Genomic DNA, 25,217 nt, shown 5'->3' on the forward strand with positions numbered 1-25,217 from the left:
CATTCAATGGATAGAATGCCAATTCCAATAAAGGGGAACTTCTAACTAAGGGTCTCTGTCAGAAATGCTGTCCCTTCAAATGTTACTCGCTTTGTCATTTTAGCTGCAGTTAGAGACCACATTCAGAACTGTGTGCACATACTATGCAGAACGGAACTGGCATCCAGCTTCACCAGCAAAGTTCTCTACCAGGGTCCCAAAAGGAGAACCCTTCATTTTCATTTGTAAAATTGTTCTATTTTCCAGAATACTCACTTAATCATTGTCAAAAGTTCATAGACAGGGTGTGACCAACTATGTACCAACTCTCTTCATTAATCAGAATATTCAAGAGCATTGCTCTGAACTGTACTGGAAAGATGAAACTAATTCCAATTCTACATGATTTCTCCAAAGCCAATCTGTGCCGATCCAATTACTGATTGTTTTAAATTCCATTTGAAAAGAACTTTTCAAGTTTTCACAGCTCCAAATAGATCAGCTTTGTATATTACTTTGCCCTTATGCAAACTTGCCTTTCATAAATGGCCAGATCAAAAAAATTATATATTTACAGCAGGTGACAAAGCCTAGTTTGCAATGCATCTCAGATATTGACCCTCCTAGGAAACTAACTTCTACTTTTGTTGCAGACATCATCCTGAAGACATTGGTTGCACAACCAGCTTCTATTTTTACAGCTACATGTAGACTGTATCCCGATTACAGGGCTATCAACATCAGTCAATTGTATAACCCTAGTGTTTCATCCAATTTCTTCTCACTCAACAGCCATCCTAGATGTAACCAATATGCTTCTTCCCTGTCAGAGAGGGAAAACCTGTACTAAAAGCAGTGCAGGGTCACAGCTGATTAGCTATACGGATCAATTACCTGGATGGAGAATAAGCAATGAGTTTACATATCACTGACATTACAGATTCTACAAGGCTTTCACCAAATTGACATTTGAAACTTTCTAATAAACGGCATAAAAAGAATGTACCATTTATCAAAGTTCTTAGCACAAACAGTTGGCTAAACCTCCTTGTTTAGTTGCTGCTTTTGAGTTTGTTGAGCCTCCCCAATGACACGAGTCCACAAGCGTCAAATTCTTCAGCTGAGCACCAGCAATGTCCACGCCACCTTAGTTTTGAAGGTGGATGCTCAAAATGGGAAAAGAGCAAACCCGAGCAAGGAAAGGCACAGCAAGAAATGGGGAACAAGATTCTGTGTAAGGGGGATGTGACAAACTGCAGGGAGGCAAGGAATAAAGATCAATAAGTGATCTAGGGCTGAAGTGAATGTGATTGTGAATAAATTAAACAGAAGATTTTAAAAGTATTTACACAGCAACATTCTTGACTTCACTGCAGCCTCAAGTGCTTTACAGGAAATAAAACCATGTATCATGTGAAGTTACAAACTAATGATATATTGCTGCCACAGGCAAGATTCCACTCAAAGTTCAAAGTACATTTACTATACAACCTTGAGATTTGTCTGCTTACAGGCAGCCACAAAACCAAGTCCAAAAGAACCTGATTTTAAAAGAAAGACCAACATCCAATGCGCAGAGAGAGAGAGAAATAAAACACAAATCATGTAAGTAATAAAAGCAAGTAACAGCATTCAGAACTAAAGAGAGCCCATAGACCCGGAGCAGCCAGAGTAGGCCCACAGGCTCAGCCGATCACACATCAGGTCAAATCATCGTGAAGCTCGCAGAAACAAAGCCTGGAGCAGCCACTCAGCCTCAGCTCCACAGAGAGAAGAATAAACGACATGCAACAACAAGCAGAGTCAGCCCGACCCCTGCCTCTGGCCTCGATACCCTTCTTTTCCAGTCTATCTGTCCAGTGTTTAAATTGCCCAAACACCGGCTCATCTCCTGAACTAGGATCCAGTCTCCTCCCCAGCACTACACTCTGGGCCTAGACCCTGACACCCAGCCCATTGCCACAGCCACGTTCCAGCCCACACTCAACCTTTCCAAATCGGCTCTGTGCTTAGATTGATCCAACCTCGCTGCCGGTTTAAGTGGATGGGCTCCATTGCTCATTCCAAACTCCATTTCCAACATGCCTCCACCTCACTCCAACCACTTCTCCTCAAACATTCTACACTCCAACTTTGCATCCCACCTGCACGCCTTAACCCTCGAGTCAGCCTCACCTTTGCACACTTCATTGCTTGTGATGATAATTTACCACAATTTACCACAGAAAAAGTGTTATTAATAAAGTAATTAGTTATATTTCTTGCCAGTAAGCTGTCCACCAACTTCAGTAGCGCCATCTTAAAGCAAAAGCAACCTTTGATCTTTCACCACTGATAGAAATAAAATTTACCCTGCTTGGCTGAATGATTGTTAACATTGAGGAAATGGATCTAAAACTTATTTGTGTTTTCCTTCTGTTCATCAGTGCTGAAATAAAGTTATAAAATCATTTGAAATCCAAATAAAAGAGTCATTAAAATGACAAGGTCTGCCCTGTGGAAGCTGGACAAAAGGTCAATGCTTGCCTTTTTCCTAATCTGGCCACAGATTTTCAAAGAAATGAATTTATGAAAAAAACAGAATACAGCAGCTGAAGGCACTTAGATGAACGTTTCATAGAGATGAATATTTCTGTTCAGAGTGACCTCCTTCCACTGTTGTTGGCATTGAGTTGAATCCTTCTGTTGAAGAAATTATTGACACTCAGTTATCAGTGGAAAGATTGCATGTACAGAGAAGGTTGAGGAGAGAAGACTTTAATTCAGTGGAGTTGGTTCTGACACATTTTCTCTCATATTATCGCTGGGCTTGTCTCGGTCTGACAAGAACGATACATCTTAATTTGTCTGGACAGCAACTGGCTTTTCTTGGATTTTCTTTTATAGAAAAGAGAAAGACCTTCACTCCAGTCATCAGGCAAGAATGCCTCTCAGCTGCCGTGACAATAAAGGAACCATTAATTACCCGAGAAGGATTAGATTTAATATTTTAAAAATGCTAACCACAGCACTGACTGAAACACCAACCAATGATCTTGCTCTACTTAACCACAATGCACAGCAGCAGACCTTTAGAGAGAAGCCAGCTTTCAAACTATTCATTATTCACTTGTGCTGAGAAGTGGAAGAGCCTGAACCCTTGAAACATTACAAATCGCCCAAGGAGCAATGAGCATCAAGCAACAGAATTCTAATGAGCTCATTACGGCATCTAATCCAGGACATGCACCATCAGTAGTGCATTAAGGTCTTGTAGGGAGATCCGTTATCATGCAGCAGGCTTTGGAGACAGCTATATTATTTACTTGAAAGGAATGCCAACTCACAGCTAGCTGATCTGTACTTCGGCCTCTGACACAAATGGGCAAAACCAGCCATTGAGAGGATATGTGTGGAACAGTGAATCTTAAAATTACTCCACAAATATTTCAAAGGAATTAATTGCAATTTGTTCTGCAACTGAATGCATCTTCCTGAATACAAAATCTTCAGAAGAATGGAGAAAAATAAGACTGCTCTGGGTTCTTAGCTGTAAACAATCTTTGTAAGTGCTTGAACAGTCGATTCAAGAGAATGGAAGCAAGGGCACAGTAATAATTTTACAAGAATAACTTTTGCCTTATAAATATGAAAATAAATTAATCATCTGCAATAATCAATGCTATCATCTGAGTAGGGAGAATTATCCAACCATATAAATTCCTTGATTGAAACTTCAAAAAATTAAACAAGACCATTTTATTGGTGTTGGGACCAAATAATACTTCGGATTATCACAGAAAGACAACTCATTCCTTAAACTAAACCAATTTTCCATCTTGTCCTGTAATCATTTAAGTGCAGGAGTGTGGATTTCAAATTGCCATTTCAGCAAATTGCAGACCCATAGCCCTCAGGAGAACAAGACACAGCTGTGTCAAATGGTATTGACAGTAATGGATGTAAAAAATAAAACTAATTTTAGGGCAATTGATCAGAACAGACTTTCATTTAATCTAGTGAGAGGCAAAAGGAAATGGAATTTTTTTCCTAAACATTAACATTTTTGAAAAAGCAAAAAGCATTAGCTTTTCAAAGTAAATGGTTTCATAATTCTTTTTGCTTGCTCGAATCATCACCCTTCAAACTAGTAAGTGTCTTGCCAAATTAGTTACATGGTATTTCTGGGCTCTGAAAAAATTTGTAACTTAAGTGGCTTTTGGATTAGCATGGGGTCATTAACAGCTGAGACCTGTGCCAATCAGTGATGCTCCCTGGTGTAAAAACTCTTCAATATTGTGACATGGAACGGTCCACGGTCCTCATTCTTCAACAAAGTGAAATTGTATCACAGTATTTCCCAGTTTAATGTGTAAAGCCTCCCAAAAAGAAAAGATGGACTTAAGGGTGAGCTGCTTCCAAGGCTGGACAGATGATCAATGATAAATTGGTCTTTGTCATGCAAGATGTAAATTTACCCAACAGAATTCTATTGAATATGGGAGTCAGCACAAAGACGCTACTGTCAGGGTGAAAATGATGGGTCAATTTAAAATCTAAGCATTGTACATTGCTTGTTTTATCAGTACTGAGGACAGCTTTTGACTAATCACTTAATTTCCCCATTAGCATTATTTCCACTTTGTATTCAGATCCAGCACAACCTTGAATATAAAAATAGAAGATTATAGCAGTGACTTGCGCCTCCATACCTCATCCATTACGTTAACACAGCAAAAGAGTCTTATTTTTGAATGCACAGGAAAATTGATGATGCTTCAAATACAGACACAATACAAATTTAGGTTCATACCACTTTGAGAAACCGGTATTTAATTCAAATTAGAATTATTGAGTGCATTCCTGGTCAGCTACCTACAGAAAAGATGTCAGCAAGATTGAACGAGTGCAGAGAAAATTTACAGGGGTGTTGCCGGGTCTTGAGCACCTGAGATACAGGGAACAGTTAAATAGGTTAGGACTTCATTCCCTGGAGCGTAGGTGATTAAGAGGAGATTTGATTAGAGGCATACAAAGTTATGAGGGGTATGGATAGGGTAAATACAAGTAGGTTTTTTCCACTGAGGTTGGGTGAGACGAGAACTAGAGGTCAGGAAATTTCTGCACTCAGAGGATGGAGCAAGTGTGGAACGAGCTGCCAGCGGAAGTGGTGGATGCGACGTTCAAGAGAAGTCTGGTTAGATACTTAGATGGGAGGGTATGAAGGGCTATGGTTCAGGTGTGGGTCAATGGGACTAGGTAGAATAACAACTCGGCATGGGCTCGATGGCTGAAGAGCCTGTTTCCGTGCTGTAGTGCCCTACGAGTCCATGACTAAGTCACTGACCGGCTCCTTTGTTTTTCTGACACTGACAGAAATGCTGTTATCTTGACACCATGCCACCACGCCACCACGCACCTGTACTCCATATTTGCTTGAGATCCACACCTCAACAGTGATAACCTTTCCTAATTACTTGGTGTAATTGTTATGTTAAAGTTCAGTATTTTGTACATAAGACACTCAGGTCTACCTGAAAATCAAGACCGTTCAACCTCTCACCATTTAAACAAAATACAGACTCCACCCCATTAAAGTGGAGTTGATCACATTTATTTTACATTACGCTCCATCACCCATGTCCTTGCCCATTCATTTAACTGTACCATATTCACTAAAGCTTTTGTATTTTCCTCCCAGTCCACATCACCACTCCAGCTTTGAATCATCAGAAAAACTGGATATATTACATTTGCTTTCCTCTTCTACAGCAGTGCTAGGAAGCTTGTGAACCCTGTAGAATTTTCTTTATTTTGCATTTGACCCAAAACATGATTAGATCTTCATGCAAGTCCTAAAACTAGATAAAGAGAACCCAATTAAATAAATAACACAAAAATCGTTATATTTGTTCATTTATTTGTTGAGGAAAAATGATCCAATATTATATGTATTTATTGAAAAAAGTATGTGAATCTCTGGGGTAATGCCTTCTACAAAAGCTATTTGGAGTCAGATGTTCCAGTCAATAAGCTGAGATTAGAGGTGTAAGTTGTAGAGATACACCAAGCTGAAAAAGGCTACAAAGGATTTATAAAGACCCAAGTGTACATCAGTAAGAGAAATTGTCTGGAGGTGGAAGAAATTAAGTATTGTTACTACACTCCCTAGGAGTGGGCATCCTGCAAAGATCACACCAAGAGCACAACGTGCAATGCTGAAGGAGGTAACGAAGAACCCAAGGGCAACAGCAAAAGACCTGCAGAAATCTCTAGAACTCGTTAAAGTCTCTGTTCATGTGTTCACTGTAACAAAAACACTGAAGAATAGCGTTCATGAAAGGACACCACTGCTTTCCAAAATAAATATTGCTGCACATCTCAAGTTTGCAAAAGTCCACCTGGATATTCTACAACACTTCTGGGATCTGTCTGTGGACAGATGAGAGAAAAAATTTTTGGCAGAAATGCACATTGTTACATTTGGAGGAAAGAGGGCACTGCACACCAACACCAAAACCTCATCCCAACTGTGAAGGACGGTGGAAAGAGCATCATGTTTGAGGCTGCTTTGCTGCCTCAGGGCCTGGGCAGCTTACAATCGTTGAGGGAACAATGAATTCAAAACTGTACCAAGACATTTTAGAAGAGAATGTCAGGGTTGCAGTCTGTCACTTGAAGCTTAATAGAAGTTGGATAATGCAAGAAGATAATGATCCAAAAGACAAGAGTAAATCAATAACAGAATGGTTTAAAAAGAAGAAAATTTGAGTTTTGGAATTGCCACGTCAAAGTCCTGACCTAAATCTTATCGAAATGTTGTGGAAGGACCTGAAGCAAGCAGTTCATGCAAGGAAGCCCATCAACATCCCAAGCTGAAGCAGTTTTGTAAGGAAGAATGGCATAAACTTCCTCCAAGCTGATGTGCAGGACTGATCAACAGTTACCGGAAACATTTGGTTGAAGTTATTGCTGTACAAGGGGGTCACACCGGTTACTGAAAGCAAAGGTTCACATACTTTTTCCAACAAATACACGTAATATTGGATCATTTCTCTCAATAAATAAATGAACAAGCATAATATTTTTGTGTTATTTAGTTAATTGGGTTCTCTTCATCTAGTTTAAGGACTTGCTTGAAGATTTGATCACATATTTATAAAGAAATTCCACAGGGTTCACAAACTTTCTAGCACCACTGATTATCACTGCTTTGCTAGTGAACAGCTGGGGCTCAACACTCATCTCTACAGCACCAAACAAGGAAAAGGCGCTCTTTTATTTTCTCCCTTATCTACACATGAGTATATTACTCATAATACCAAGCATTTAAATGTTGTTTAATAATCCCATGCGATAACTTATTGAAGAAATGTTGATAGCTGAAATACACAAGGACAACTCCCATTTACTAGAACCAATCATCCATTCTCTGGGCCCTTTGGAACAAAATTACCCATGCCATTCTCCTTTCTCCAAACAGGAAACACAGTTTATCAGCATTCACCCCTGTTATCCAATTAAGCTGTGAACTTTGCCTGTGGTTATTGTTCCACAAAATTGGCTTCTGCCTTTTCCATCAGCCACTCCCTTGTACTTGTGTCATTTATAGATCTTCTTACTAAAGATTTAAACATTCAGAGTACATTATCAAAGCATGCAGACAGAATACAACTGAGATTTGTCCTCCCACAGGCAGCAACAAAACAAAGAAACACCATAGGACATGCTCAAAAAAATAGCAAACACCCAGCAGGCGAATAAAAACGAACAAATTGCACAAATGGCAAAAAGTAAGTGAACAACACAGATATCAAACCAGTAGTATTCAGTTTAGTTCAGTTCAGCATGGCGCCACTGGTCAATGCAGGCCACAAGGCCATTCTTTGATGAAACGGCCCAATCCAAATCAATCACTCCTATCAAACTGCCCAAAAACATCAGAAAAAAGAGTAATCAGAATCCAGGAACACATGCAATATGAATCACAAAGTTCCCCAAAATGAGTCCACAGCCTTGCTGATCAATCTTGGCAATGTGGATCCCAAGACTCCTACATTTTCCTCAGATAGCAGCTGGTAAAAGGGAGAGAAAGACCTCTCCGGTCTCCACGGTCCATATTAAAATATTAAAAACTTTCAAAAGGAAATACAGAAAACTTCTCTTGGGTGGGAAAAGAACAAGGATACAGCTTTAAAGTGTGTTTGAAGGAAAATAAACAGCAACATTTTTTTCGGAGAGGTTGTAATATAGATCTACCAATCTTGCTCTGGTAGTTTTCAACAGAGCAGACAGTCTGATACACAAATGACAAGTTAGGAACTGCTTACTGCTCCAAAGTAACTCGGTCTCTCAAGTCTTTTCCAGCATTCTGATTGGATAATTGCTGATCCTAGCTCTGCATTCCCACCTTTCCCTAGTAATTTTTCAATGCCCCTCTCCTCATCAGGAACTTTTTTTAAAAGGAGAATATCAGGAATATGGTAGCAAAATGTGAAAAATATAATTCAGATTACAACCAAGAGGATCACTTTCATAATCACAACACTAATTATTTTGGTCACTTTGTAGTAAAATAGACTTTTGTTTTAAGAAGTTCCTTCCTAAAATTTCTTATAATGTGTTAGTTTTTCATACAAATGCTGCTTATATAAAGCCTATATAAGCTTATGTGCCCATAAATTTGTCATTACATACACTTACTTGTGCATATGGCAACAAACCCAACTTTGACTTTCATATCCAATTGATACCCTATTGGGATAAAATAGACCAGATAGTAAAAAAAAGCTCCTAGCACATTGATTAATCTTTGTTATCTCTCACTGGGCCAGAGTACTTCGGTATAAAGCTATTTCCAGAAGGTGCAAGAACAAACTTGATTGGACTCTACATATAAAATATTATTTATTTCCTCAAAATTAATCATTTGGCCCTCAGCCCTCCATACCTCTCCCATTCATGAACTAGGTGGCTTTTAAATGTTGCTAATGTTTCTATCTCAGCCACTTTTACTGGCAGCTCATCCTACGAGCATAAAGAAGCTACCCCAATATCTCTTTTAAATCAATCCTAAATCGATGTTGTCCCCTCTTGCTTTTCACAACTCCTCCCTGGGAAAAATGCTATGGGATTTCATACTGTCTATGCCCCTCATGACCTTACATACTCCTATCAGGTCACCCCTCAATGTGCTGTGTTCCAGGAAATAAAGTCCTAGTTTACTCAATATAACTCAGCCCCCCCAACCCCCACCCAAGTCTAGGCAACATCCTGGTAAATCTTTTCTCATTCTTTCTAGTTTAATAACGTATTTCCTGTGACAGGAATACAATACTGCAAGTGAGGCCTCACCAATGTCTTATATAGCAGCAACAATGTCCCAGCTCCTATAGTCAATACGTCAACTGCTGAAGGCCAGCTTGCCAAACACCTTCTTCACCACCCTATCTACCTGAGATACATCTTCAGTAAACAATGCACTTGAACTCCCCCTATCTGCAAACATGACCACAGTTAAAAAATAAACAATGCATGTATATTCTACAAAAATATTGAATAAAATCAGATGAATCAGTATCAACCACACTGATAGAGTGGATAAATTTTTACCACATCCTATGTTTTCCGGGAGTGAACATCACCAACAGCTTGTCCTGATCTAAGCATGTTAATGAAACAGCCAGGAAAGATCACCAATGCCTCTACATCCTCAGGAGGTAAAAGAAATTTGGCATGTCCCCATCAACTCTTACCAATTATTTTATTGATGCACCATAGAAAGCATTGACTCTGGTTGCCATTCTGTTCATTTGGCAACTGCCCTGTACTTGACTACACGAAATGGCAGTGAGCTGTGGATGCCTCCCCTTTATAGATTCTGTCCATACTTCCTGCTGCCTCAGAAAAACAGTCAATGCAATCAAAGATCCCATTTACCCCTCCCATCAGGCAGCAGATACAAAAGCCTAAAAGGTCAGCTTCTAACCTACTGTTACCAAACTCCTGAATAGACATCTTGTACAATAAGGTAGACTCTTGATCTCACAATTTATCTCAGTATGATCTTGCACTTTATTGTTTACCTTCATTCTTGTCCTTATACACCTCCATCCCACATCAAGAAGGCCTCAAAACCCTCAGCTACTTTTTGGATAACAGACCCCACCAGTTCCCCAGCACCACCACACTTCTCCAGTTGGCGGAACTTGTTCGAACTCTCAATAACTTCTCCTTTGGTTCTTCCCACTTTCTCCAGATCAAGGGTGTAGCCATGGGCACTCGCATGGGTCCCAGCTATGCCTGCCTCTTTGTGGGTTATGTGGAATAGTCTATGCTCCAAATCTATACTGGCACCACTCCCCAACTTTTCCTCTGCTACATCGACAACTACATTGGTACTGCTTCCTGCACCCCTGCTGAGTTCAATTTCATCAACTTTTCTTCTAACTTTCACCCAGCCCTTAAATTCACTTGGTCCATCTCGGACACTTGTCTCCCCTTTCTTGATCTCTCGGTCTCCACCTCCGGAGACAGACTATCCACTGACATCTTCTACAAACCCACTGACTCCCATAACTATCTTGACTAAACCTCTTCCCACCCTGCCCAATGTAAAAATGCCATTCCCCATTCCCAGTTCCTCAGTCTCCGCCGCATCTGCTCCCAGGATGAGGCTTTCCATTCCAGGACTTCTCAAATGTCCTCTTTCTTCCAGGATCGTGGTTTCCCTTCTAGCGTCATCAAAGATGCCCTCACCCGCATCTCCTCCACCTCCGGCACTTCAGCCCTTAACCCATCTTCCCGTCACCACAACAGGGACAGGGTTCCCCTTGTCCTCACCTACCACCCCACCAGCCTCCGGATCCAACACATTATCCTCCGCAACTTCCGCCACCTTCAACAGGACCCCACCACCCAGCACATCTTTCCCTCCCTACCCCTCTCAGCTTTTCGCAGGGATCATTCCCTCCACGACTACCTGGTCCACACAGAACTTCCACCCGGCACTTATCCCTGTAAGCGCAAATGCTACACCTGTCCCCACACCTCCCCCCTTACCACCATTCCGGGCCCCAGACAGTCCTTCCAGGTAAGGCAACACTTCACCTGTGAGTCTGCTGGAGTTGTCTATTGCATCCAGTGCTCCCGGTGTGGACTCCTCTACATCGGCGAGACCCGACGCAGACTGGGGGACCGCTTCATCGAGCACCTCCGCTCCGTCCGTCACAATAGACAGGACCTCCCGGTTGCCACCACTTCAACTCTGCCTCTCATTCCCATCTGCCATGATGAGGCCAAACTCAGGTTGGAGGAGCAACACCTCATCTACTGTCCGGGTAGGTAGCCTCCAGCCTGGTGGTATGAACATTGAATTCTCCAATTTCCGGTAATTCCCTCCCCCTCCCCTAGGTCCCTCTCTGCCCCTCTCCCCTTTCAACTTTCTGCTCCTTTATCTCTACAGTTCTTTCATGCTTATCCCCTCCCCCCTTTATCCTTCCTCTGATTGGTTCTCCACCTGGCGCCTCTAGCCCTTCCCCCTCCCCTATCTCTATGACTGGGCTTCGGCCCTCTCTTCCCCCTTCCCCCCATTCCAGATGAAGGGTCTCAGCCCGAAACATTGGCTACTCTTTTCTCCCAGATGCTGCCTGACCTGCTGAGTTCTTCCAGCGTTGTGTACATATTCTTTGATCCAAAGCACCTGCAGTTGTATTTTTGTGTTTCTTGTTTCGCTGTAGCTTTTGTGTTTTATCCTGCATGATTGTTTTACCTGGTTCTACAGCAACACACTGTATCATAATTTAAAGTTTAAAGATTAGCTTTATTTGTTATGTGTACATCGAAACATACAGTGAAATGCATTGTTTGCATCACAACCACAGTCCACGAGTGTTGCCATGTACCTGGTGCCAACATAGCATATCCACAACCTACTCAACCCTAACCTATAACTTCTTCGGAAAATTATCTGTATGAACAGAAGGCAAGATAAGTTTTTCACTGTACATGTGACAATAATAAAGCAACACCAATAATGTGGCCACTCACCTTTCTTTCATTTACTCAGCTCGACATAGGCACAGCACAGAAGCATCAATGGACTGCACAAGAGAGCAACTCCATTCACTCCTCTGAACAACTCATTGATATTTACCTATGCTTGACAATAGCAACACCACTTTAGTCACTGTCATTCATCAAGTCTATGGTTCGGTATAAGCACATCTTAAACCTGATCAATCTGCTCTTTGCAAAGCCTTCTTTCAATCCAGCAAAGCTCATCGTACCCCTGACAGAGCAATGGACTGCTTTGGTGCAAGTCTACTCACCACTGTAGAAAATACCTGGCTAAAAGTCAAACGCCTCAGTGATCTTCTAGTGCATCACCACAAGACTCCCACAACTATATAAATAAGACTGCTACAAGACCTTTTGGAAGATTTGTCATTGCTGTTGAGACAGAACACAAGAGCACTCACTCTCAATGAGACAAAACTTTGATATCTGATATTCTTTAAGTTTCTGGACTTCAAGCTTGCTTTTCACTAAAGACGGCTGTACATACTTAGGGGGTACATACTTGGGGGGGTATAGTGAGTTATGCAGAATGCAGCCGCAAGTTACAAATTGAGCACCTTCTGCAGATGGAACCTGATACAACAAAATGAGAAATTATCCAAAAGACAAATCAGAACAACTTCATGGTGAGATATTGTGAAGTTTAACTGAGAAAAGATAAGTGGACATATATTAAAACTAAAGCATAACATTGCTGGCCTATATTCAAGTGAACGTGAGCTGCAAGCTAACAGGAACAGTCATTCTCTGAAGAATTGTATGCTGGTTTTGCCACCAACTGTGGAAAATAAATGTCATGACTTTGTAGAGTGTGACCTTCACGATCACTGGAACAACACTGGAACAAATTTAGCTTATATATCCCTAAAAAGATTTGCCTTCTCTTCAATTTAGGTATTTAATATGATAAAATAGGGTAGATCCAGGGAGACTGCTTCTCTGGTGCAGGACAGCAGAGCTTAAGGATTGAGGGGCAGACCAGCTGAAATCCACCCAGTACCTGGACTTGGCCAACCATCCACATTCACTTTTTCTGAACATACAAGGCAGAAAAAAAGATGACCCAATCAGCCTGCAGTTCTCCAAGTGACAAGTAGGCCTGGAGCAACGTGCACTGAGATTACATCTCTGGTTTTCCTCGTGACCTTTGAGGGCCTACCACTAACAAAGGCTTCAATACAGTAACACAATCATTCAAACAGATTTGCATATATTAAATATTAAGGAAGTAAATAACAGATTAATACTTTGCATAATCTAAGGCACTGATTATTTGACAGTAGACCTGATCAATTAATTAGTTAACCGAGAAGACGGATAAAAACTTGATAAGGGCTATGTTCAAATGCTTTAGATGTCCTCCCTTCACAGCCTTCTTCAGCTCATGTCTTTCCACCCAATTATTAAAACTGCAACTATAACCCTCCACGTCAGTCAACATAATCAGTAACTAAATGACTTTACTGAACAGCTAAGCTATAAATTAATAAACTATGGGGCAAGAACATGGGCATTACTCCCCATCCTTATCATATCTTTTGGATCACCTTTGAGATTTGTTCAGAAAATCACATGGCTAGGATAAAGTTCCTTCGTGAGGTCTCCTTTAACAGAAGGGATCAACAGAACAGGGCCTAATACTAAACAATATCTTCAGGAAATATCAAGCATTTGAACTAGAACAAAGACACTTTTATTAACCAATAAACAATGTGGAAACTAACACTGATTCGCACTGCACTCAGTATTTCTGTACACTTTATAAACTAACTACAACTCCATTTATCAAAATTATGAACAATTATCTCCTATATCATACATTAGGAAGAGAGGGTGGGTAGCTTTACAGTACAGGTGACCCGGGTATAATTCCTGCCCCTGCCTGTAAGGATTTTGCATGATCTCCCTAGACTGTGTGGGTTTCCTCAGGAGCTCCGGTTTCATCACACGGTCCAAAAGTTGTACCAGTTGGCAAGTTAATTGGTCATTGTCAATTGTCCGGAGATTAGGCTAGGGTTAAATTGGGGAGACTGCTGGGCAGCACGGCTCAAAGTGCCAGAAAGACCTATTCCTTGCTGTACCTCAATAAATAAAGTTTTTGGTACATTTAGTTCAAATGTATTTGGTCCATATTACATGGACAGCTGGGCATTCCTTCTGCCAGATCACTGCTCTGCTTCAAAAAGTGATAATGGTAGAGATCACAGAATGTCAAGAACCTGCAGTATTACTCTACTGCCTAAACTTGGCTTTCTCTAAAAAAAACTGAAGCCAACATCTAGCCAGGTTTTAACAACTAGGTGCATGTGCATTCAGCATCTCTACTGTTGAATACTTCTCAGGGCCAAACAAATTCCATATGAATACTTTGAATTGTTCTCATTAACAGCAGTCAACTTCCCAGTCAAGAGTAAAATACAGTCGGCCCTCCTTATTCGCGGATTCTGTATGCGTGAATTCAACCAAACGCAAATCGCAAAAATCGGAAGTGCTCTTCCAGCACTTGTTGTTCGAGTATGTACAGACTTCTTTTTCTTGTCATTATTCCCTAAACAATGCACTATAACAACCATTTTACATAGCATTTACATTGTATTAGGTACTATAAGTAATCTAGAGATGATTTAAAGTATACGGGAGGATGTGCGTAGGTTATCGTGGATCGGGATCGAAAAAAATCGCAAGTTCTCTTACTAAGTAAGTCGGAACAGGTACATCTGGTATTATTTAGCATCAGTTAGTCATACTTTTGTCTTAGTATATAGTATATATTTTACCCTTCTATGCATATAAAACACTTAACAACATGTGTTTCAGCGCCGGGCTTGGGAACAGAAGTTTTAGGGACAGACTGCTCCAGAGTGCGCTCTCCACCGTGCCGGGTTGATGTGGAGGATCAAAAACCCAAAACCCAATAATTAAACCACTGTGTTGCTCAGTAATAATTGTAGCTTTCATCAGGGCAGAGCCTTTCTCACTTTATCCTTTAAAATTGTTCCGATCGTTGACCAATGTAGCCTAACACTTTTCCAATGACCGATGGCGTTTCACCTCTTTCCGATCACTTTATTATTTCCACTTTATTTTCAATTGCGATCGTGATTATTTTTGTGAACAGTAACACTGCGCATTCAGAGCTCTGGTGCCGGGTCCTAATGTCCACTGCTCTGAGACAGGTTAAATAAGGTCTGGGGTTCTGCTGGGTCCAAAGGTCCAGCACACTGAGACAGGTTGAATAAGGGACTCGAGCATCCGCGAGGGGTTCCGGAATCAATCCTCTGCAGATAAGGAAGGTGGACTGTACTTCACTTTTACTTCCATTTCCACACCGTGAGCAAGGCCCAATGCAAACTAGAGAAATACCTTACGCCTGGGTCGTCTATAACCAAATGTTATGAGTACTGAGTTCTCCTTTTTCAAATAGCCATTAACTGCCATGTTCTTCACTCCCTTAATCCACTACCAATCCTCCTGTCTGTCCACTTTCGCATCAGCTCACCACACCACCCCCTCACCAGCCCTATCAGCATTTTCATCCCCTCCCACTCCGGGTTTCATCTGCCTTCCGCTCAGTGAATCCCTCCATCTCCATTACTTAATAGATTGAAACAAGGGCATGATTGAAAAGTTTTCTGATTACGTCAAAGAACTGATACAGAAGCAAAAAGCTCTAAGTTGTGGCTGATATCAATGGAATGATTAGCTGAGCAGAGGAGTGGAAAATGGAATTCAAAATAATGTGCTGTATCTGAGAAGAGGAACCAAGTGAGTGAATCAAATTGGTTATTGGTTAGTGCAGGGATCCCTAGTCCAGAGTTTCCTAGTTGTACATATTTATCTTGTACTGTCTAGGATCTAAAAAATCCATTTAATTCAGGGTTTTAAATATCAAAATTAATACATTGGGTAAAATCAGACCGTTTTCACTGGAGGAAGAAATGAAAAGTTAAAGACCTGGGGCCAAAACTCAAGTTACAACAGACCACTGGCTGGATGCCACAAATACACTCATATCTTTTTTTGTACACAAAAAGCTAAACAAACTAATTTCCTGCATTTCAGACACATCCCACACACTGAGGAGCAGCTCCCAAGTCGCCAAAAGATTTCGGGTGATGAGATCCTAAGGTGCCCCTGCAGCCTTTCATGGTTTGACTCAAAAAAGACTTTTGGTGCTTGATAGAAACTCAATTAAATAGATTAAATGATTTCAGCATCAGAATCAGATTTATTATCACACTTAACATGACATGAGATTAAACAACGGCGGCTGCACAAAGGTTACAGAATTAAAATGGGAACATATTAGAAAACAGTAATAGGTTATAATAAAGCCACGTAGAGTAAATATTCTCCCATTCTCACTGCAGCCAGCTTTGTGTAAAGGTCAGCGGCTGGATGTGAAGTGTTTACAGACTCTCCCGAACTTGAGTGTTATTTAGTTGAGCCCAGTGCCATGACCAGCAGCAGAGGAAGATGTGATGAGCTGGCATCTGGCCTGAAGGTAATTTGGACTACTGTGTTAAGCCTAAAGCAGATGGAAAAACTTGATGAGCTAAGGCCTGAACAGTAACAGACAGCAGTTCCCCAAGGAAACATCCCAAAGAGGAAGAAGCATTCGAAAGGCAAGATGACACAACTATGGCTAGCAAGAGAAGACAAAGCCAACGTAAAAGCCAAAGAGAGGGCATATAATAGAGCAAAAATAAGTGGGAAGTTAGAGAATTAGGAAGCTTTCAAATACCAACAGAAGGCTACTAAAATAGTTATTAAGGTAAAGGTGAAATACAAAACGAAGTTAGCCAATATATTAAAGGGGATACCAGATTTCTTCAGATACATAAAGTATAAAAGAGAGGAGAGAGTGGATATTGCACCGCTGGAAAATGATGCTGGAGAGGTAGCAATCAAGGACATGGAAATGGTGGATGAACTGAATATGTATTTTGCATCAGTCTTCACTGTGGGAGACACTAGCAGTATGACATAAGTTCCAGGTGTCAGGGGCATGAAGTTACCAGTACCTGACAGAAGGGCCTTAGGAAACTGGAAGGTCTGAAGGTAGATAAGTCAGCTGAAGGTGCTCACCCCAGAGTTCTGAAAGACATGCTGTAGCGATCGTGGAGACATTAGAAATGATTTTTCAAGAATCACTAGTTTCTGGAATGGATCCAGAAGACTGGAAAATTGTAAATGTCACACAACTCTCCAAGGAGGGAGAGAGGCAGAAGAAAGGATACTACAGGCCAGTTAGTCTGACCACAGTGATTGGGAAGATGTTGGGAGTTTATTGTTAAGGATGTGGTTTCAGGCTACTTGGAGGCACATGACAAAATAGACCTTAGTCTGCATGGTTTCCTCAAGAGAAAATCTTACCTGACAAATCTGCTAGAATATTTTGAAGAAATAACAAGCAAGTTGAACAAAGGAGAATCTGTTGATGTTATGTACTCTGGATTTTCAGAAGGCCTTGACAAGGTGCCACACATGTCAAAGCTATGAGCCTGTGGTATTACAGTAAGGATTCTTGCATGGCTAAAACAGTGGCTGATTGGCAGGAGGAAAAGAGTCAGAACAAAGGAAACCTTTTCTGGTTGGCTGCCAGTGACTAATGGTGTTCCATGGGGGTCTGGGTTGGGACACGTTCTTTTTACATTATATGTCAATGATTTGGATGATGGTATTGATGGCTTTGTCGCAAAGTTTGCAGACAGTATGAAGATAGGTGGAGGGGTAGGTAGTCTTGAGGAAGCAGACAGGGTACAGAAGGATTTAGACACATTAGAATGAGAAAGAAGTGGCAAATGGAATACTGTCAGGAAGTGTATGGTCACGCACATCGGTAGAAGAAATGAAAGGATTGACTATATTCTGAATGGAGAGAAAATACAAAAAACTGAGGTGCAAAGGGACTTTTGAGTGTTTGCGCAGGATTCCCTAAAAGTTAATTTGCAAGTTCAGTCCATGTTGATGATGGCAAATGTGATGATAGCATTCATTTCAAGAGAACTAAAATATAAAAGCAGGGATATAATACTGAGACTTTATAAAGTACTGGTGAGACCTCACTTGGAGTTTGAATGGCTTTTCATCTCAAGAGCGTTTGATGGCTCTGGGTCTGTATTCACTGGAATTCAGAGGAATTAGGGGTGACCTCATTAACAAATGATAAAAGGCCTTGATAAAGTCGATGTGGAGAGGATGTTTCCTATGGTGGGAGAGTGTAAGACCAGAGGACACAGCCTCAGAATAGGGGCATCCTTTTAGAACAGAAAAGAGGAGGAATTTCTTTAACTAGAGGGTGGTGAACCTGTGAAATTCTTTGCCAAGTCTGTATGTATATTTCAGGTGGAGGTTGATAAATTCTTGATTGGTCAGGGCATGAAAGGATACAGGGAGAAGGCTACGTGAACTTTGCATCATGCTTCGCTGTGTGCCAGAGGACTGTGTCAGGGAGCAGGAGTGAGTGCCATTGTTATTACAAAGGAAAATTGCTAGGCAAACTGAAAGGTCTTAAGGTGGATGAGTCACCTGGACCAGATGGACTACAGCCCAGAGTTCTGAAAGAGGTTGCTGAAGAGATAGCAGTTGCATTAGTCATGACCTTTCAAGAATCACTTGATTTTAGCATGGTTCTGAAGGACTGGAATATTACAAATGTCACTCCACTTTTTAAGGAGGAAGGAAGGCAAAAGTAAAAAAAAATATAGACCAGTTAGCCTAACCTCAGTGGTTGGGAAAGTGTTGAGTTCATTATTTAGGATCAAGTTTCAGGGTACCAGGAGACTAATGATAAAATAAGTCAAAGTTAGCATGGTTTCTATAGAGGGAAATCTTGCTACACAAGGCTGCCTAACAAGATAAGATCCAATGGCGTTATAGGAAAGATACTGGCATGGATAGAGGAATGGCTAACAGACAGCAGGCAGCGAGCGGGAATAAAGGGGGCCTTTTCTGGTGACTATTGGTGTTCCTCAATGGTCAGTATTGGAACTGCTACTTTTCACACTGTTTGTCAATGATTTAGATAATGGAATCACAAACAAGAGAAAATCTGCAGAAGCTGGAAATCCAAGCAACACACACAAAATGCTGGAGGAACTCAACAAGCCAGTCAGAATCAATGGAAAAAAGTACAGTCCACCTTTCAGGCCGAAACGCTTTGGCAAATAATGAAATGATGGCTTTGTGGCAAAGTTAGCAGATGATACGAAGATAGGTGGAGGGGTAGGTAGTGCTGACCAAGCAATGCAATTGCAGAGGATTTAAGCAAATTGGAAGAATGGGCAAAAGTGTCAGATGGAATACAGTGTTAGAAAATGTATGATGCATTTTGGTAAAAGGAACAATAGTGCAGACAATTGTCTAACTGGAGTGAAAATTCAAACATCAGAGGTGCAAAGGGACTTGGGAGTCCTCGTGTAAGTCTTCCAGTTTAATTTACAATTTGCATCTGTGGTAAAGGCAGCAAATGCAATGCTGCCATTCATTTCAAGGGGAATAGAATATGAAAGCAAGGAGATAATGCCGAGTCTTTGTAAGACTCTGGTCAGGCCAGACTACGGGTATTATCAACAGTCTTGGGTCCTATATCTCAGAAAGGATGGGTTGTCTTTGGAAAGAATCCAGAGGAAGTTCATGAGGATAATTATAGGAAAGAAGGGGTTAACATAAGAGAAGCATTTGGCAGCTTTGGGTCTGTACTCACTGGAATTTAGAAGAATGCAGGGGTATCTCATTGAAACCTACCAAATGTTGAAAGGACTAGACAGGGTGGATGTGGAGAGGGTGTCTCCTATGGCGGGAGTATCCAGAACTACAGTGCACAGCTTCAAAATTGAAGGACAACCCTTAAGAACAGAGGAAAGGAGGGATTTTTTTAGCTAGTGAGTGTTGAATCCGTGGAATGCTCTGCCACAGACCGCGGGAGGCCAAGTCCGTGGGTATATTTAAAGCTAAAATTGATAGTTTTCTGATTGGTCAGGACATCAAAGGTTATGGTGATAAACAGGTATACGGGGTTGAATGAGATCCGGGATCAGCCAAAATGAAATAGTGGAGCAGACTCAATGGGCCAGATAGCCTAATTCTGCTCCTATGTTTTATGGCCTTATGGAAACACCAGCTGCAGGTCATTCAATTCAATGCAACATCCTAAGGACAAAGCAAGGCTACTCAGAATGAAATGAGGACATATTTCCTCACGCAAAAAGGAAATTGGAATATTCCTACGTCTAAAATAGACTTTGTACCAACTGCATAAAAGCTGTATCTGCAAATCTTAGACTCACCCCTATATATCCATCATGGTGCAAAGTTCACGGGTCATAACTTAGCTGTAAAAAAATAAACTCAAGGCGGCAATTGAGTTTATTTACATTTTGCAGAAACTGTCAATACAATACTTACTTCATCAAAGTGGTCTAGGTGAATAGAGTTCAGTTCAGGGACATAAAGAAACACAGGGGAGAAGTAATTTACAAAATATTGGGAAGTACAGCTGAGCAGGTTCTGCTAGAAGTATTAATTAGTTCCATGTTATTTTGAGAACTGGGAGAGTTCTGAAGAACATTCATGCTGTGACAAGTACTTGGCTGCATTTTATTCCATTGAATTGCCAAAAGGGAATGTAAAATTGAGCTCCAATTTCTGAAATTTCGTTAATGAAAGCAGTCCTCAATACTCTGTATCCCACAATGATTTCTTTAAAACTAAAGCACTAACCTAAACAGCAATGGTGTTACTATTTCACATCTCAAAAGAGTTGTCTTAAGAATCCTCCAGGTAAGATTAATGGATTGAAAATGGCTAAAAGCACCTTTGCTTAATTTTAGTGCCAACTCAGACTCAGCATTTTTGTTTCAGTGTCACTAAATGAAGATTCAAGCTGCCCACAACTGATGCTTCAGATAAAGTGCATGCAAGTTGCTCTCTTACCGAGTCACCTGCATTCCAAGAACACAGGCTCACACTCACTGCAGTTTGGTTGTCCAGGTACTGAGAATTCAAGTCACACTCTAGAGAACACAGAGCACAGATTTTAGAGCTATATACTATACAGTATCACAAATTTCAAGATCTGTCCCATAACTAACTGACTTCTTTCCGAGGGCAGTTAAGCATCAAGTGCTTTGAGGGTCCAAGTCTGGACAAGTAAGGATGCCCGATCTCCCTAACACCACAGCTGGAATGGAGAGATGTTTATACAATAATAACTGTATTTTGAAGGCCACAGTCAAGATTCTTAATTCTAGACTTAATTTAATATCCACAATGGGATTTAATACCTCTGGAATAAGAAAATTCAACCTCAGTCATGTGAGACTGGGGTGTGGAATTGTTATCTTTCTTGCAGTTTTACCTTATATTTTTATATAACCACCCACATACGTGTTAATGTTCAGAGCTTTCCGGTTAATTAGTGTACAGTTGCTTCTGAATTTTTCCAGAAACTTTTAAGTTTTCAGTAGCGGGTGTCTGGCCACTTCAGTCTGGGTTAATTGTTGAACAGTCAGAGTACAAGATTTCTTTTTTTCTCTGTTCTCTCAGTTCCTCCTTTGTTCATTCATCAATCCTGCAACACTTAATAAAACTACTTAGCAATAAGCTTTCTGCCTCATTCTGGACTTCCAAAGAACCTCTAGATTGCAAAAGCATCAGGATCCAGTGGTAGCTTAGCCACGTGCCCTCAACCTCTCCCATTTCTGATCTTGTCATGTTTAGCTGACTCCTATTACTGGATAAGCAGTAATTTCCTATTAGCACATACAGTGAAGACCAGGCTTATATAAGACCATATGCATTTACTGGCATAGCTGACAAAGGCCAGCTTCAAGCATCATCAGCAAAACTGCTCAGCTACATTTGAGACCCTTGTCTACATCGGAGTCCTCCCTGAGTGTTTTTCTGAAGCTGAAATCACGCAAGCTAGTGGGGAATATTTCATACTGACTTGTACGTAGCACATTTGAGGTTTCAGGAGTTCAGTGACTCGTCACAGATTACCATTCTCTGCTCTTTTAGCCTTGGCATTTGTGTGGCTGGTCAAGGTGAAACTCTAACCAGTGGTAATTCCCAGAAAGTTGATGATGGGGTTTCACCAAAGTTGATGCCACTGGACATCAGCGATGGTGGGCTCAATTGCCTCTTGATGGAATTGATCAATACATATCTTCATAGCATAAACATCAGCTGTCACCTTTCAGCCCTTGACTTAATGTTGTCTTTAGTTTACTTCATGCAGGCATCAACTATTTCATTTGGTAACAGAATAATTGGAATTAAATATTGTACAAACAGCAAATCTCTCCATTGCTGACCTTATGATGGAAGAAAGCCATTAATTAAGCATGAGAAAATGGTTAGGCTGCAACTCCCAAAAATATAAAACACTGCAGCAATAAGCAAATAACCTTTTTTTAAATGTGGCAATCCTCAGTTACAACACTCATATAGATTCAGCACACTATCAACACTATTAAGAAGCAGTGTAAATAAAGTAGGAGATTTCAAGCCTGCCTTCAATAGCAGTTTACAAGCAACTCAGGGAAATGGTGAAGGATTTAGTTTTCTAACTGCCTGTGAGGAGAGTGATTGTTCTCCACCTTTCATCAAGTTCAAGTCTATTCTGATTCTGATTTCCTGTACACAAGTGTAAGGAGAATGAACAAATTCTTACTGTGGATTTGATGCAACACAAGAAAAAATGCAAAAGAACAATAATAATACTAAAAAGCGCATAATAAGTGTAAATACACAGGATACCTTATATACATAGATTGATTGTATATTCATAAAGTGATGCTACGCTGTACATACAGTGACTGATAGGCAACAATAAAGTCATGGTGGAGATGGTGGGTGGAGGTGTTAATCAGCCTTACTGTTTGGAATCAAACTACTGTGCTTCTGTAGAATGACATGTGTATGAATGTGCTCTGGGTCCATGAGAGGTTTTGCGTGCTGTACACTCTCAGGAGTTTGAAACTGTTTGCAGTTTCCACTGCTGTGCAGCTGATGTAAAGGGGGTTCTGATTAACATGTTAATTTGCTTTTAAATCAGAAAATTAAATTTTACATAGAATATCAGGCAGTATCTTTGGGTTAATGATCCTTTATCATACTCAAGTGAATTAGAGGTGAACAAATCTTAGAAAGCAGGAACAGAAGACAGGAGAAAAAAGTAGCAGGTAGAATACAGAAGGATATGACCGGAATGGGATTGTGTATGACAAACATAGGTAAAACTGATCTAAGAACCTAAAAGTAGATTTATGGAGGCAAATCCAGTATTCATTCTCTGAAATTATTTTATGGTGCTGTTTCCAGAAAGCCATAATGAGCTAATCTGACAATGAAAATGAACACGACCCTCATCTTTTAACCAAGTAGATTACAACTTCTGTTTTTAACACAATAACTCCATGATGATCCAGCACTCTTGGGACCTTTGTGGTACCAGACCAATAGATTTCCCAGATCAGTCCTATTAATATGCTTTTATTTTCACTTTTAAAATATGTAGTATGCTAAGTTTTCCAGTAAACCTGGCAAATTTAAAGGGATTGAGAAATAGAGAAGAACTCCAGAGTCTAACTACACGAGTTGCCTGACCCCAGCACAAGCTCTAACCGTGACTGCTTTGCAGATCTCTGGTCTGGCCACCTATCCCATCTGCATTCTGAACTCCCAGCTCACATGAGGCAGAGACCAAACCATCTGGATTTCCAAGCAATCAGATATTACATTTGAGTCTAATACCAAGTTCAATAGCCAGATAGTGATTCTGCTACTCATTTATACCTCCTCTCCATCTCGCTGCTTTAGTTGTCCCACTGCCACCCTCTTTTGCCTTGCCACATCATCCTTGTCATCCAAGCACTGATCTCTCCTCCACGGTTCCATACCGTTGCTTGGAGGAACAGACACTGGAAGATGACACAGCACACAGTCTGCTGAAGGAACCCAGCAGGCCCAGCGGCATTTGCAGAGAAAGAAATTGTCAGTCCTCACGAAAGGTTTTGACCCAACAATTCCTTTTCCCTCACAGATGCTGCCAGAGCTCCCCCAGCAGATTCTTTGTTCCTTCCTACCATTTCCCCTACTGCGAAAAAACTTGTTACATTTCAGATTTGTTCTAGTTATAATTAAAGGTTATCAACTTTAAACATTTGTAATTATAGTTCATTTCCATAGATGTTGCACAACTTGAGTACTTGCAAACATTTTTGACCTTTACTTCACATCTCTGGCATCAGCAACATCTATTTTAATCTTGCTATGTACTTTTCACACATTCCAGTAATGCGACACATCCTATTTTAATAATATCCCACTAACCCCAAAATAATTAGCAATACACATCCTTGCAGGGTGAAAACCAGACAATTTTGATTGACACTCAATGGTAACATCAAGTTTGGGGCGGGACAAACAAAACTGAAATCAGTCTCTCATGTAAAGTCTACAATACGGGAGATTCAACTCGTGCTTTAAACCAGCTACTCTCACCTGTTGATGATTGACAAGAGTCAACTCCAATCAAAATCCAGACAATGAATAGCTATGCTAACCAGACAAAAATCTGCCAATGCACAAGTAACTTTGCTCACAAGTACTGAACAGGATAATTCACAACCTTTCCAGGTGAATCATTTTATTACTCGCTGTGTGATCCAAACAAGTTACCGTTTATCAGGAGATATCAGATCACAAATTATCAGCATGTTCACATCTGTAATAAATGAAAGATACAGTAGTGAAACTAATGAAGAAGATGCAACCAGTCTAAAGTTAAATCAAATTTACTAAGTCTGCTATACCAATAGGAAAATCATGATAGGTTCAGAATTCTGTTTCACAATCTCACGCTTCACATCATAGAAAGCCAGACCCTTGCATCAGTCTGAATAATCTCTACTACTACTCACATGTAGAAATAATACATTCCCTTGGGAGTCACAAATGGGAATATCATATATACCAGTACGACCCTCACACGAGATCCAGAATTCTTGCCCAGAAAAAGGCGTTCTTCATTCTGCACCTGACCTGCTCTGCAGTTACAACGTGTCCATGGTAACTATCCTTGAATCTGTGGGACTTGTGCAAAAACACAATGCATCATTTCCTTTGTCCCACCAAGAATTTAAAGAAATAGTACTGTTTTTGAGATCCTCCAA

The 25,217-nt window shown here is 40.7% G+C and overlaps 1 protein-coding gene across 1 annotated transcript in view; it reads right to left on the bottom strand.

The window, feature by feature from the left end:
* Positions 1–25,217, bottom strand: part of tprn (taperin) — a 70,768-nt gene that overhangs the window by 38,183 nt on the left and 7,368 nt on the right. The gene's annotated exons all lie outside the window — the stretch shown is intronic.

This window comes from Hypanus sabinus, chromosome 18 (assembly GCF_030144855.1).
Source record: "Hypanus sabinus isolate sHypSab1 chromosome 18, sHypSab1.hap1, whole genome shotgun sequence".
In the NCBI taxonomy this organism is placed as follows: domain Eukaryota; kingdom Metazoa; phylum Chordata; class Chondrichthyes; order Myliobatiformes; family Dasyatidae; genus Hypanus; species Hypanus sabinus.